This window comes from Chiloscyllium punctatum, chromosome 38 (assembly GCF_047496795.1).
Source record: "Chiloscyllium punctatum isolate Juve2018m chromosome 38, sChiPun1.3, whole genome shotgun sequence".
Lineage (NCBI taxonomy): Eukaryota > Metazoa > Chordata > Chondrichthyes > Orectolobiformes > Hemiscylliidae > Chiloscyllium > Chiloscyllium punctatum.
Window position 1 is genome coordinate 6,707,212 of NC_092776.1, and position 15,104 is coordinate 6,722,315.

The window sequence follows — 15,104 nt, forward strand, 5'->3', positions numbered from 1 at the left end:
ACGTCATCCCACAGCTCCTTTACCACAGGGACGCCCTCATAAGGACCAGGACCACTACAATTCCAATATTCGGGCTCGTGGCCCCGTGCCAGAGTCTGGACAGGAGTATCCCAGCATCGACTCCCCTGACAACCACCACCCCAGGCTCTCATCATGTCATCGGAAGAATCAGCACCTAGTTCGTCAGAGGAGGAATCAGAACGTAATGGAACGCAATTTTGATGACCTCGGTTTGCAATGTACCAAGTAATATCCTCAGGCCACCATACTCGTGTGGCCGCATCCAATACACTCTGACAGGGACTAATTCCTACCTCCACGGTCCCCTTTCCTTCAACACATAACTGGCCCTCAGGGCTATTTGTCAGTCTCCACCCCTGGCTTTTCCTTTCGTTGACATGTGTCCAAGTGGTTTGAAGCAATTCCCATATGTCTAAGCTGTGACCAGTCCATGGCCATTGTTCTGACATATGCGGCCCCCCACAAACCCAGCAATTGCTAACATTTAAAACAGTGGCTATTCTAGAGGTGAGATCAATAAACAGGTTTTGTGTAACATCAGGGAGTTCAATTTTTCCTTCTACCTCTTTGTATACGGATGGCACTTTAGGGAGCACGACCGTTCCCTAACGGTCTTGCTCCTTCCCCAACCCCCGATCAGTGATCTGTATCTTGGTCTCCTTGACTCTGTCAACCTGCTCCCTGAGCAACACGGAGGATAGGTCCCACCTCCCAGTTTTGCTAATAGACACCCAGCGGTCATTTATAGGGCATCCACGGATTTTGCCACCGTATCCTTTATTATATACCTGATAATAGGGTCTCCCATCCTCCCAACATTCATGGCGTGCACTCACATCGTAACACCTATCGTCCACATAGGAATGGGACACAAATGATCCCGAGTAGATTCGAATCCCAAGTCTTACTGTAGTTCGACATTTGTCACATCTCCCCTCACTCTCCCCCACATACAGGAGTAAATTGATCAATATCCCCACCAATACAGTCCAAGTAGAGTTCATTATCACTGTCTTTTCAGTTTGACCACCAACGGCTTGTCCCCTTGCTCGCATTTCCAAGTGCTTTCTCCTTCAGACGGAACAGGCCCCTTTATCCTCGATGCGTGGACCCACCCTTTCTCTTTCGTCCGAACAGCTGCTTCAGTTGTTAACAGAACCAGGAACAGTCCTTCCCATCGCGGCTGGAGCTTTTCGGCCTTCCAGGTCTTAACAAGTACCCAGTCTCCGGGCTCCACCTTATGCAAGAGGAAGTCGAGCGGCGGAGTGTGAGCCAGGAGACCTTTCCTCCGGAGTTCTCTTGGGCAAATTTGACCTCAGTGGGATCCCTCCTGCGCCACGTGGTGTACCACAGATTGAGGTCACCTTTGATATTGACGCAAATGGCATCTTGAATGTCTCTGCTGTGGACAAGAGCACTGGCAAAGAGAGCAAAATCACCATCACCAATAACAAGGGCAGGTTGAGTAAGGAGGAGATCGAGAGCATAGTGCAGGAAGCGGAGAGGTACAAAGGTCAGGATGATATGCAGCGTGAGAAAATTACAGCCAAGAATTCCCTGGAGTCGTACGCATTTAACATGAAGAGTTCAGTGGAGGAAGAGAAAACGAAAGGCAAGATCAGTGAGGAAGATAAGAACAAAGTCATCGAAAAGTGTAACCAGGCCATCTCCTGGCTGGAGGCAAACCAAACAGCAGAGAAGGAGGACTTTGAGCAGCAGTTGAAAGATTTGAAAAAAAAATATGCAAGCCCATCATTGCCAAACTTTACCAGGGAGGTATGCCCGAAGGGCCATTCTCAGAACAAGTCAGAAAGGACCCTTCTGGTGGACCAACAATTGAAGAGGTTGATTGAAACTTTAACTCTCTTCAAAGTAATATCATTTTCAGTTGGTCTCTCTTCTCCACCATTCCATCCCCCCACCTCCCTGAAATTGCAACAGTCCTTTAGAATTTCTCGGGGCTTCTGTAAACCCAGTTGATTTGGACATTTGCACAGTTAGGTAAATGATGGCCTACATTTCTGAAGTTTGGGTGTTTGAATGGTGGCAATTAAACGTGTCAATGGTGAATTTTTCTGCAAACTGTTTCCTGTATGTTTTATACATTGAGTACTTTACACCCTTTTAGCTGCTAATGGAGTTCTTTCTCAGTTTTCTGCACACTACAAGAATGCACCGTATGATTCAGAAATTCAGTCAGTTGTCACTAATCCTGAGAAGTTATTGTTTAGACAGGTTATACTTACAGTTAAGCAAGCCAGCTATCCTTTCTGTCATGTAGTTGGAACAGTGTTCCCTTATAATAAATAGTATACAACAGAGATTCTATTTTCATACAGACCACAAGAAGGTGGTGTTATAACAATTGGCAGCCTTTGCAGACTTAATTTGTATGCAATTATTGGGGAAAGTAATCACAATTAAATATCTTTGGTGGAAAATGCATAACATCCGAGCAGTGGCTATCAATAATACAATTTCTCTCCGTGCACAACCAATTTTCAGATGATGTCCTTTGTGTTCTCCAAAAGCTTGTTTAACCATTTGAATCATTAAGTGGATAGGACCAATTTTCATGCATTGTGTGTCTGTTGCTGTCATAAATGTTTTTTTGTTTGCAGCAAAATGTAAGTTTTTTTTTGATACCTTCCAGACATTGATTCTCTCACAATCTTTTCCATTTTTATGACTTTTCTTTCAACTCTGTCTGTTTTTTTTTCCTTGGTTAATCATTCTTTGATATTCCCTTCCTGGAATCATTTTTCCTCACTGAGGAAACTGGGAGTCATGAACTATTTTCATAAAAGTGTGCAGTTGTTCATTAGTTGTCTTTTCTATTAAACTTCTTTCTGAGTCCACTCCAGTTAACTCTGCACAATGCCTACCTTCTTCGAGTTTATAGCACAGTTGTTTTCAACCCAAGTTTCTTACTCTTAACATGAATGCTAACTTCTATCATATTATGGTCACTGTAACCTTTAGAGTTTATTTTTACTTTGTGATCATGTATTAAACCTTCCTCAGTATATATTATCAGACGCAAAATAGCTTGATTCCCATTTGGATGTAGAACATATGATTCTAGAAAAGTGTCCTTCTGACTTCCTTAGGCAACTTGATTTTCCCAATCTACATGAAAATTAAAATCACCAGTGATAAATATACTGCCTGTTTTTTACACACCTTATTTTCTCCCTGAACTATTCTGTCCCAAAGAAAGCTACTGTTGATGGGTCTGTGGACAACTCCCAGCAGCATCTTTACCCATTATTTTTTTATAAGCTCCCACTTATATGGATTTTATAACATATGTTTCCAAGATCATTTCCTGCTACTTATACTTATTCTATCTACAAATAACAAAACATACCCCAGCCCATCCCTTAATCGCCTTAGATCCCTTATTTCCCATTTCCGAGGACTTCATATTTCTCCCGTGATAATCTATCACAATGTAGCCAATTCCCGGACCTTCAGTCCCGTGATCGCCCAGGTTCCTTTGCAGGCACCCCCGGTCTTTGGATTCCTGTGTCCTACGTCTCTGTGACACAGATCACAGGCACCCCATAGGTACACGTTCCTCCGCAAACACGGTCTCTGCAAAATCCCTCACAGGCCAGCCCCGGTCTCTAGATACCTGAGTCCCACGTCTCTGTAGAAAAATCCACAGGCACCCCGTAGGTCCCCAGGCCTCCGGAAACACGGTCCCCGCAAGTTTTTTCTTACCTGGGTTCGGTGCACCGAAATTACTCGATCGTTAACCGTCCCCACTGCCTCGGCCACACCCCTCCTTTGTTTTCCTGAGCCTCCCGGATATCACTCGCTCAAGCCGCGCGGGGCGACAAGCAAGGAATCAGGGACTGCTGAAATCAGCAGGGTGCACCTTCTCCGATGTCCTTCCTCAGCTCCCCCCGCGGCCGGAGTGTTGATCCCGGACGAGCCCCCAAGTTGTTAGAAACGAAAATCGCTTCTTAATAATCGCTCTAGACAAATTCAGGAAAACAAAGTTTTATTAGCAAGTCTGCAGAGTCGGGCACCCTTCTGAGTAAAAGGCGCGCTGAGCCTTACAAAGTTTCTCATTATATACAGTACAAATCCCTCCCCTCCTTGGCTCTAACAAGCCATGAGGTTCACATTCTTAAAAACATCATTATTCTTCGATTTACACCCTTATCACAAAGTCTGCAACAAATGCCTCCAGACCCTCCCCTCCCTGGCTCTAACGAGCCATGAGGTTCACATTCTTAAAAACATCATTATTCTTTGATTTGCACCCTTATCACAAAGTCTTCAGAGTCTCCAAAGTTGTTTCTCTCACCCTGCAGTATTATCAGTCAAGGCCTCATTCTTCCCTGCCTGTGTTAATGGTTTCATCAATCAAGGGCCTGTTTGTTTTTACTCTGCTCACAAATTGTCAGCATTCTGCACAATTTAAACTATTCTACTTTTGAGTATACAAAATGTTTTAGAAAAGAAACAAAAGTTTTGTCTTTTATTATAGATCAGTCTGTGGTCCAGGCACATCTTAAAGTTTAAACCGAAATTACCTCTCACAACTGCAGATGCTGAAAACCAAATACTGGATTAGTGGTGCTGGAAGAGCACAGCAGTTCAGGCAGCATCCAACAAGCAGCGAAATCGACGTTTCGGGTTCCTGATGAAGGGCTTTTGCCCGAAACATCGATTTCGCTGCTCGTTGGATGCTGCCTGAACTGCTGTGCTCTTCCAGCACCACTAATCCAGTATTAAACCACCAGTTCTCTCTTTTGCCCACCTCCAACACACTGCATCCACCTGGACACCCCGCGCTGGCCTATTACCTGCCCTCGACCTCTTCATTTCCAACTGCCGCCAGGACATTAACCGCCTCAACCTGTTGTCCCCCCTCCCCCACTCCAATATCTCACCCTCAACACGCAGCCCTCCAATCCCTCTGCTCCAATCCCAACCTCACCATCAAGCCCCCCCAGTGGATAAAGGGGGCGCAGTGACCTCAACACCGCTGAAGCCAAAGGCCAACTCGAGCACACCTCTTCCTACTGCCCCCTCGACCATGACCCCACCCCCATCACCAAACCATCATCTCCCATCACCTCCCATCATACAGAACCTCATCACCTCAGGAGATCTCCCACCCACAGCTTCCAACCTCATAGTCCGGGAAGCCCGCACTGCCCGGTTCTACCTCCTTCCCAAGATCCACAAGCCTGACCACCCTGGCCGACCCATTGTCTCAGCATGCTCCTGCCCCACTGAACTCATCTTTACCTACCTCGACACTGTCCTATCACCCCTAGTCCAGGAACTCCCCACATACGTTCGAGACACCACCCACGCCCTCCACCTCTTCCAAGACTTCCGTTTCCCCGGCCTCCAACGCCTTATCTTCACCATGGATATCCAATCCCTCTACACCTCCATCCACCATGACCAGGGCCTCCAAGCCCTCTGTTTTTTCTGCTCCAGACGTCCCCAACAGTACCCTTCCACCGACACTCTCATTCGTTTGGGCGAACTGGTCCTCACCCTTCCTCCAGACCAAAGGGGTAGCCATGGGCACACGTATGGGCCCCAGCTATGCCTGTCTCTTTGTTGGCTACGTAGAGCAGTTGATCTTCTGTAATTACACCGGCACCACTCCTCACCTCTTCCTCCGCTACATTGATGACTGCATTGGCGCCACCTCGTGCTCCCGCGAGGAGGTTGAGCAATTCATCAACTTTACCAACACATTCCACCCTGACCTTAAATTTACCTGGACCATCTCTGACATCTCCATCCCCTTCCTGGACCTCTCCATCTCCATTAACGATGACCGACTTGACACTGACATTTTTTACAAACCCACTAACTCCCACAGCGACCTGGATTACAACTCTTCCCACCCTACCTCTTGCAAAAATGCCATCCGTATTCCCAATTCCTTCCACCTCCGCCGTATCTGCTCCCAGGAGGACCAGTTCCACCACAGAACACACCAGATGGCCTCCTTCTTAAGAGACCGCAATTTCCCTTCCCACGTGGTTAAAGATGCCCTCCAACGCATCTCGTCCACATCCAACACCTCCGCCCTCAGACCCCATCCCTCCAACTGTAACAAGGACAGAACGCCCCTGGTGCTCACCTTCCACCCTACCAACCTTCGCATAAACCAAATCATCCGCCGACATTTCCGTCACCTCCAAAAAGACTCTACTACCAGAGATATATTTCCCTCCCCACCCCTTTCCGCCTTCTGCAAAGACCGTTCCCTCCGCGACTACCTGGTTAGGTCCACACTCCCCCTACAACCCACCCTCCCATCCTGGCACCTTCCCCTGCCACCGCAGGAACTGTAAAACCTGCGCCCACACCTCCTGCCTCACCTCTTTCCAAGGCCGTAAAGGAGTCTTCCACATCCATCAAAGTTTTACCTGCACATCCACTAATATCATTTATTGTATCCGTTGCTCCCGATGCGGTCTCCTCTACATTGGGGAGACTGGGCGCCTCCTAGCAGAGCGCTTTAGGGAACCTCTCCGGGACACCCGCACCAATCAACCACACCGCCCCGTGGCCCAACATTTCAACTCCCCCTCCCACTCTGCCGAGGACATGGAGGTCCTGGGCCTCCTTCACCGCCGCTCCCTCACCACCAGACGCCTGGAGGAAGAACGCCTCATCTTCCGCCTCGGAACACTTCAACCCCAGGGCATCAATGTGGACTTCAACAATTTCCTCATTTCCCCTTCCCCCACCTCACCCTAGTTCCAAACTTCCAGCTCAGCACTGTCCCCATGACTTGTCCAGACTGGCCTACCTGCCTATCTCCTTTTCCACCTATCCACTCCACCCTCTCCTCCTTGACCTATCACCTTCATCCCCTCCCCCACTCACCTATTGTACTCTATGCTACTTTCTCCCCACCCCCACACTCCTCTAGCTTATCTCTCCATGCTTCAGGCTCTCTGCCTTTATTCCTGATGAAGGGCTTTTGCCTGAAACGTCGATTTCGCTGCTCGTTGGATGCTGCCTGAACTGCTGTGCTCCTCCAGCACCACTAATCCAGAATCTCTCCCACTCTCTCTGTCTTGACAGACACCTCCGCCCTATGGTCTTCTGGGGCTGGGACATTTTTTCTTAACGTTTTTTCTTGCTTCACGCCAGTTGGCTTTAGATTCCAAAATAACAACCCCTCATTTCTCCTTTCAGCTTGGCTCCATCCTCAACAACCTCATATATCAGGACAGCATTTATTGGTAACTGGGAATAACAACAGAAAAGACTGGAAACAGCACTGTCCGTGGACAAACAAACAGCATTAAGGTTAACTCAGATTTCCAGCTTTTAGCTTATTTCTAAAATATAATTTTTTTATGAATAATGTCTTTGTATATATACATTGACACAAAAGCAGTTCGGTTCTGCACAGTTGCGTAAATCAAGCAAACAAACAAAACTTTGAACTTTGACTCTATCCCAAACAACAAAAACCTCTCTTAGACAATACAAATATTTATGCCACTAGGAGTCCGATAACATTTACCTTCAGCAGAAAGACCTCAGATGGTGGTCTTTCCCCACTGCATCTTGGCAACAGCTGCCCCAAGTTTCAATGAATCCCTCAGCACCCAATCCTGGACCTTGGAATGTGCCAGTCTGCAACACTCAGTTGGATCAACTCCTTGTTCTGGAAGAGCATTCAAAATATTTTGCTTTTCTGTGTGAGCTGACAATCATTCTGCTATAGTCAATGACACTTTCTCTGCACCCATGTTTTGTCTCTTCACTAGTCCCCAATCAGCATCATTCCTTAATTCTTTAATCACTCCACGCTATCATTTGTCCAATGTTTGTCTTACCCTGTCTCCATCTTATTTGTAGTCATGTGATCTCCAACACAGATAAAGGCTTTTCAGCCTATCAAGTCTGCACTGGTCAAATTCAACCCCCTAAATGCTCCTATCTTATTTTCCAGTACTTGGCCCATAGCCTTGTTTGCCTTGGTATTGCAAGTGTACATCTCTTTTAATACCATTTGAATGTTATGAGGGTTTCTGCCTCTAAGATCTTTACCTTCCCCTGCAACTGGAAAAGATGGAAAACCTGCTGGTACACCATGCCCCTCACCTCCATCCAGGGTCCCAAACAGTCCTTCCAGGTGAGACTGAGGTTCACCTGCCTCTCTTCCAACCTAGTTTACTGCATCAGGTGCTCCTGATGTGGTTTCTTTACATCAGGGAGATTAAACGTAAATTTAGGAAACGGTTCAGTGAGGATCCCAGTGTGTCCGCATGAGACACTGGACCTCCCAGTCACCGCCCATTTCAATTCCTTTCTCACTCCATTTCCAACATGACCATCCTTGGCCTCCTCCATTGCCACAATGAACCAAGCCACAATTTGCAGGAACAATACCTCACCTTCATCCTGGGCAGCTGACAGCCCAGAGAGCTCAACATTGAGTCCTCCCTCCCCATCCCCCGACTCCCTTCCCAGCATTTCCCCTTCCCTTCCACTGCCCTCTGCTGTCACCAACCGGATTCATTCCCCTCACTGAGCAACCAGGACCATACCCTCTACCTGCCTTCACCTACTCCCCACTTCACCACCCTGCCCCACCACTCCTTTTATCTGCAGCTCCCCCAACATCCACCCCCAGCCCTGAAGAAGGGTTATATCTGAAATGTCGATTTCTCCATCTCCTGATGCTGCCTGGCTTGCTGTGTTCTTCCAGCCTGACGGTCTAAGGTCCTTACAGGGAGTGAATTCCAGATTCTCAGCATCCACTGGGTGAGAAAACATGTCCTCACATCCCCTCTAAACCTCCTGCCCCTTACTTTAAATCTATGCTCTGTGGGTGTTGATCACTCCATCAAGGAGTTTGATCACTCCATCAAAGTTTATCCTTGTCCATACTAGTTCTTGCTCAGTTAGTGACATAAAAACTGCAGGTGCTGGAATCCAAAGTAAACAGACAGGAGGCTGGAGGAACGCAGGCAGCATGAGGAGATGGAGAAATTGATGTTTCAGGTGTAACCCTTCTTCGGACCCTAGAATTTTAATAAACTAAACTGTTATATTTCTGACATCGCCTGCAGCTTCCTTCGGAATAGCAACGAGGCAAACTGAGAATTTCAGATCAATAGTCTCTGAAAATCGGACAACTTAAAATCAGCTATGTGAGGAAAAGCAAGGTGATGAAAAGCTCACAAGAATACTGTCAGCAGAAAAAGAGAAGAAAGACACTCCCTTCCCAGACCCCAATTCATATTTTAATCTTACAAACACACAAATTAGGTGTTTCCACTTTTGTCTACACCCTAGGCATGCCAACACAATCTTGAAAATCCCATTCCCACCCCCACATTGCTCACTGGGGAAGAAATCTCCAAGATTAATAACCTTGAAAAAAAAATGCTGAATCACTCTTTTTGATCGGAAAACCTTTAACTTTAAACAGCATTGCTTAGTTCCAGTCTCTCCTGCAAGGGGGTACCAGAGATCCCTCCATGAGCACCAGTGCTTATAAAGGGGGTTGGTTGGCTAAATTGGCTGGACAAGTGGTTTGCAATGCAATATGTTACCAACAACATGGGTTTAGTTTCTGCACCAGTTGGGGTTACCTTGAAGGATGATGATGAAAAGGGCTTTTGCCTGAAACATCGATTTTCCTGCTCCTCGGATGCTGCCTGACCTGCTGTGCTTTTCCAGCATCACTCTAATCTTGATTCTAATCTCCAGCATCTGCAGTCCTCACTTTCTCCTGGTTACTTTGAAGGAATCCTCTTCTTACTTTGCCTGAAGTGTGCTACCCACCAGTTGCTTCTTTCTCACAAGAGAACAGCCAATGACCTGGTAAAACTATGGTGACTTTAACGTTACCAACTCTTACAGAAGTTTTAGCTACACACTTTGAAACTCTCTTCATTTGGGAATTATGCCTTTTGATGGTAAAATTTATGTGTGCAAGAGAGGAGAAACACAGGTAACTACAAGTCTGTCAGTTTAGCATCGGTTGTGGGGAGGCTGTTAGACACTATTTGGAATAAAATCATTCATCACATAAACTGATCAGTGTTCACATGGCCTTCTTAAGGGTAAATCACGTTGGATAATGTAGCTGTTTTGCAGAGGTCACTGATAAGTAAATAAGGGAATGTCTGTGTTTAGAGGTGGCACAGTGGCACAGTGGTTAGCACCAGCAAATCCAGGTTCAATTCTAGCCTTGGGTGACTGTCAGTTTGGAGAAAGTGAGGAGTGCAGCTGCTGGAGCTCAGAGTCGAGAGTGTAGTGCCAGAAAAGCAGCATTCGAGGAGCAGGAGAATCGACGTTTCGGGCATAAGCCCTTCATCAAGAATCACTATCTGTATCGAGTTTGCACATTCTCCCTATATTGGTGTGGATTTCCTCTGGTTGCTCCAGGTTACGTGGATTGATCATGCTAAATTGCCCACAGTGTCCAGGAATGTACAGGTGGATGCAGGCATTCCTAAAATGGGGTGGGTCTGTATGGGATGCTCTTAAAAGGACAGTGCAGATTCAATGGGCCAAATGGCCTCTATCTACACTATCTAAATTCTGTTATTTTCTGTGGATTTCCAGAAGACATTTCATCAAACTCCTTAGGAAAACTATTAGCAAATATGGGACTGCATCCATCTGGAGATTCCTTTTGACTTTTAAAAATAAATTGGGAGAGAGAAGTTATAATGAAAGATATCTTTTCTGTTTAGCAGAATGTGTCAAAACAAGTATTTTGCATCAGTATTTACTGTGGAAAAGGATATGAAAGATATTGAAAGTCGCGAAATAGATGGTGACATATTGGAAAATGTCCATATTATACAGGAGGAAGTGCTGGATTTCTTGAAATGCATAAAGGTGGATAAATCCCCAGGATCTGCTCAGGTGTACCCGAGAACTCTGTGGGAAGCTAGAGAAGTGATTGCTGGGACTCTTGCTGAGAAATATGTATCATCGATAGTCACAGGGGAGGTGCCAGAAGACTGGAGGTTGGCGAATGTGGTGGGTGTCAGAGGAGAAAGATATAAAAAGGACCTAAGGGGCAACTGTTTCATGCAGAGGGTGGTAAGTGTATGGAATGAGCTGCCAGAGGAAGTGGTAGAGGCTGGTACAATTGCAACATTTAAAAGGCATTTGGATGGGTATATGAATAGGAAGGGTTTGGAAGGATATGGGCCGGGTGCTGGCAGGTGGGACTAGATTGGGTTGGGATATCTGGGCGGAATGGACTGAAGGGTCTGTTTCCATGCTGTACATCTCCATGACTCTATGACTCTAAGTGGATCTGTCTGATGTCTCAAACATTCCCAATATTTATTAGTTTCTTGATTGAATGTGTACAAAGTTGTGCACCCAAGTTTGCAAATGAGACTAACTTAGGAGGGAAATTAAGCAATGTCGATAGACATAGGAAATTTCAAATGAAAATAGACAGACTAAGTGAGTGGGTAAATCTATACCTACTGGCATCCAATTTGGACAGGCACAAGATCATCTGCTTCCTACTTAAAATAACAAATTCAATATATTTTCCAAAGGTTTCAAACATACATTCCACAGAGAAGCAAAGTGATTTGTGAGTCAAGTCCATAAATCACCAGAGGCCGCGGAACATGAACACAAAGCAATAAGAAAGGGAAATAGAATGGTGACCACTATCTGAAAGAAAGCTTCAAAACAAGAGAAGGAAGTGAAGCTGCAGTTGTACAGAGACGTATTGCAAGATGCATTGCATTCTGCTCAGGGCATAGCACTTGAGGAAGGAAATATTGGCTTTTGTGTGGGTGGAGTGATGATTCACTCAACAACCAAATGCTTTGATCAGGGGCCAGAAGCTTCACAACAACATTGGCGATAACAATGGAAAACAAGACAATGACATACATCAGTAACATTTTAAAGATTTCAACAAATGTCTCATATATACAATGATATTTAAAGTTTAAAAAATGAAAATAACCCACATAATTATTACCAAAACAGATTCAATGAATCAAAAAGAGGAGAAGGTTGCCCAGTTTCTGTTGAATGAACTAATCCACAGTAATCTGGTTCAATTGACACACCAAATTGAAGTAATCCAGAGGGATCCAAATTCCTTTCTCTGCTCCATGAAGTCATTTGAGGAGCTGTATTTGTAAGAAGTTATTTTTCTCTTATATTACTGTTTACTTTTCTATTCTGCCAGATTTAATGCTTATTTGTAGCTTCAATTCACCAAAAACTCCCTGTACTGTCACAAAAATACTTTATGTTTAACATTGCTTGAAGGATTTAAGGTTTGAAGAATTTGAACAAATAAATTTATTTCAAGTGTTGTAAGCATTCTGGTAGTGATTTTGTAAACATTCCTGTAGTGGTTTTGTGAACAATACATTTATTATTTTCACTTATTGCAAAAACTTATTCTTATGGTCAAGTTATCAGCTCTAGGCTATAAAATTTGCATCCATAACATGTTGGTTTTGAGCTATTGGTTCTATTTCGGGGGTGGAGAGATAATTGGGAGGGGAGGTGAGGCTGGGGGGAAGATAGCTGAGAGTGTGACAGGTGAACGGACATGGGTATAAAGGTGATAGATTGGAGGGGAGGGTGGAGCAGATGGATGGGAAGGAAGATGGACAAGTGGGACAGGTCATGAGGACGATGCTGAGCTGGAAGGTTGGAACTGTGATAAGGTGGGGGGGGAGGGGAAACGAAAAAACTGATGAAATCCACATTGATGCCATGGGATTGGAGGGTCCCGAGACAGAAGATGAGGCATTCTTCCACCAGGAATCGGGTGGTGAGGGAGTAGCGAAGGAGAGGCTACCTTCTCCCCAGCCCCCCCCCCCCCCCCCCACCATTTATTCCTCCAACCCCGAGGCTCCCAGCCTCATTCCTGATGAAGGATTTTTGCCCGAAGCGTCAATTTCACTACTCTTTGGATGCTGCCTAACCTGCTGTGCTATTCCAGCACCACACTCTCAACTCTGATCTCCATTATCTGCAGTCCCCACTTTCACCTGTTTTCCTTGGAGCATTGTAGGCTGAGGGGTGACCTTGTAGAAGTCTATAAAATCATGAGGGTCATGGAGATGGTAAATAGACAAGGTCTTTTCCCTGGGATGGGGGAGTCCAGAACAAGAGGATATAGGTTTAAGGTGACAAGGGAAAGATTAATATGGACTTAAGTAACAATGTTTTCACACAGAGGGTGGTGCGTATATGGAATCAGCTGTCACAGGAAGTAGTGGATGTTGGTGCAATTACATCATTTAAAAGGCATCTGGATGGATATATGAATAGAAAAGGATTAGAGGGATAAGGCAAATGGGACTGGATTAATTTAGGATATTTGGTCAGCATGGACGAGTTGGACCAAAGGGTCTGATTCCTGCTATGAAGGAATTTCGTATCAGCAAAGATTAAAGAGGTTGTGACTCTACTCACGGGAGTCCAGAAGAATGAGAAGTGAACTTATTGAGACACATAGGATTCCTAAGGGGCGTGACATGGTCAATTCTGAGAGGAAGTTTCCCATCATTGGAGAATCTAGGACCAAATAGAGTAATAGAGTCATAGAGATGTACAGCATGGAAACAGACCCTTCGGTCCAACTGTCCATGCCGACCGGATATTCCAACCCAATCTAGTCCCACCTGCCAGCACCCGGCACATATCCCTCCAAACCCTTCCTATTCATATACCCATCCAAATGCCTTTTAAATGTTGCAATTCTACCAGCCTCCACCACTTCCTCTGACAGCTCATTCCATACACGTACCACCTTCTGTGTGAAAAAATTGCCCCGTAGGTCTTTTTTATATCTTTCCCCTTTCACCCTAAACCTATGCCAGGGAAAAGACTTTGGTAAAAACAATGACTGCAGAACCCCAGGGCATCAATGTGGACTTCAACAGTTTCCTCATTTCCCCTTCCCCCACCTCACCCTAGTTCTAAACTTCCAGCTCAGTAACTGTCCGCATGACTTGTCCGGACTTGTCCTACCTGCCTATCTCCTTTTCCACCTATCCACTCCACCCTCTCCTCCTTGACCTATCACATTCACCCCCTCCCGCACTCACCCATTGTCCTCTATGCTACTTTCTCCCCACCCCCACCCTCCTCTAGCTTATCTCTCCACGCTTCAGGCTCACTGCCATTATTCCTGATGAAGGGCTTTTGCCTGAAACGTCGATTTCGAAGCGACTTGGATGCTGCCTGAACTGCTGTGCTCTTCCAGCACCACTAATCCAGAATCCAGGGAAAAGACTTTGCCTATTTACCCTATCCATGCCCCTCATAATTTTGCAAGACTCTATAAGGGCGGATTCCAGGTAATTTAAGATGGAGGACAGGAAAAATTTCTGGTTGTAACGGCTGCTCCTTTTTTCAGGTATTTTCGGTGCTGGAGGTGATTTCCTCGAATTGCAGGAGCAGCAATTACTGTTTTATATGCTGTTGCATTGTTATGGAACTTTGGAAAAATAAAGTCAAAACAACAGCAGTTTTAAAAGGGAGAAAAGCAGACAAAGAAAGCACATGGTAAGGTCAATGCAGGGGAGAGAGAGCGAACCTGTACAGTTACTGCCTTTGCTGTTTTGAATTCATGTATCGCTGGACATCGGAGTGCATCTGGGAAAATGAACAAACAGTGAAATTCACAACTAATCTTAGAGGAACCTGTTGGGCGAAGTTCACAGCACAGAATCAGATAAGTTAATCATTGTTTTAAGTGTGGCCTACAGAGAATCTGCAGTAGTGAGTAGAGTGGGTTCTTTCTTGATTATATGTTTTTGGTGATATGTCTCTTGAATAAACTGAAAATATAAGCCATAACTATTACTTTAAACTGGGACAGTGTTTATAGAGGAATAAGATGGTGTTATTTTCAGAGTCTGTAGATTGTGAAGCAGCAAAAAATGGCCTTTAAAAGAGTGACATGTACTTCTTGTCAGATATAGAAGTCTAAAGAGAGTTAGGGCTACTGCGGATTATATCTGACATAAATGCTGTTGGCTGCGAATCTTATCAGATTGAATGGATCGGTTGGAGAGACAGTTAGAAGCGATGAGAAATTTACAACAGCAACAGTA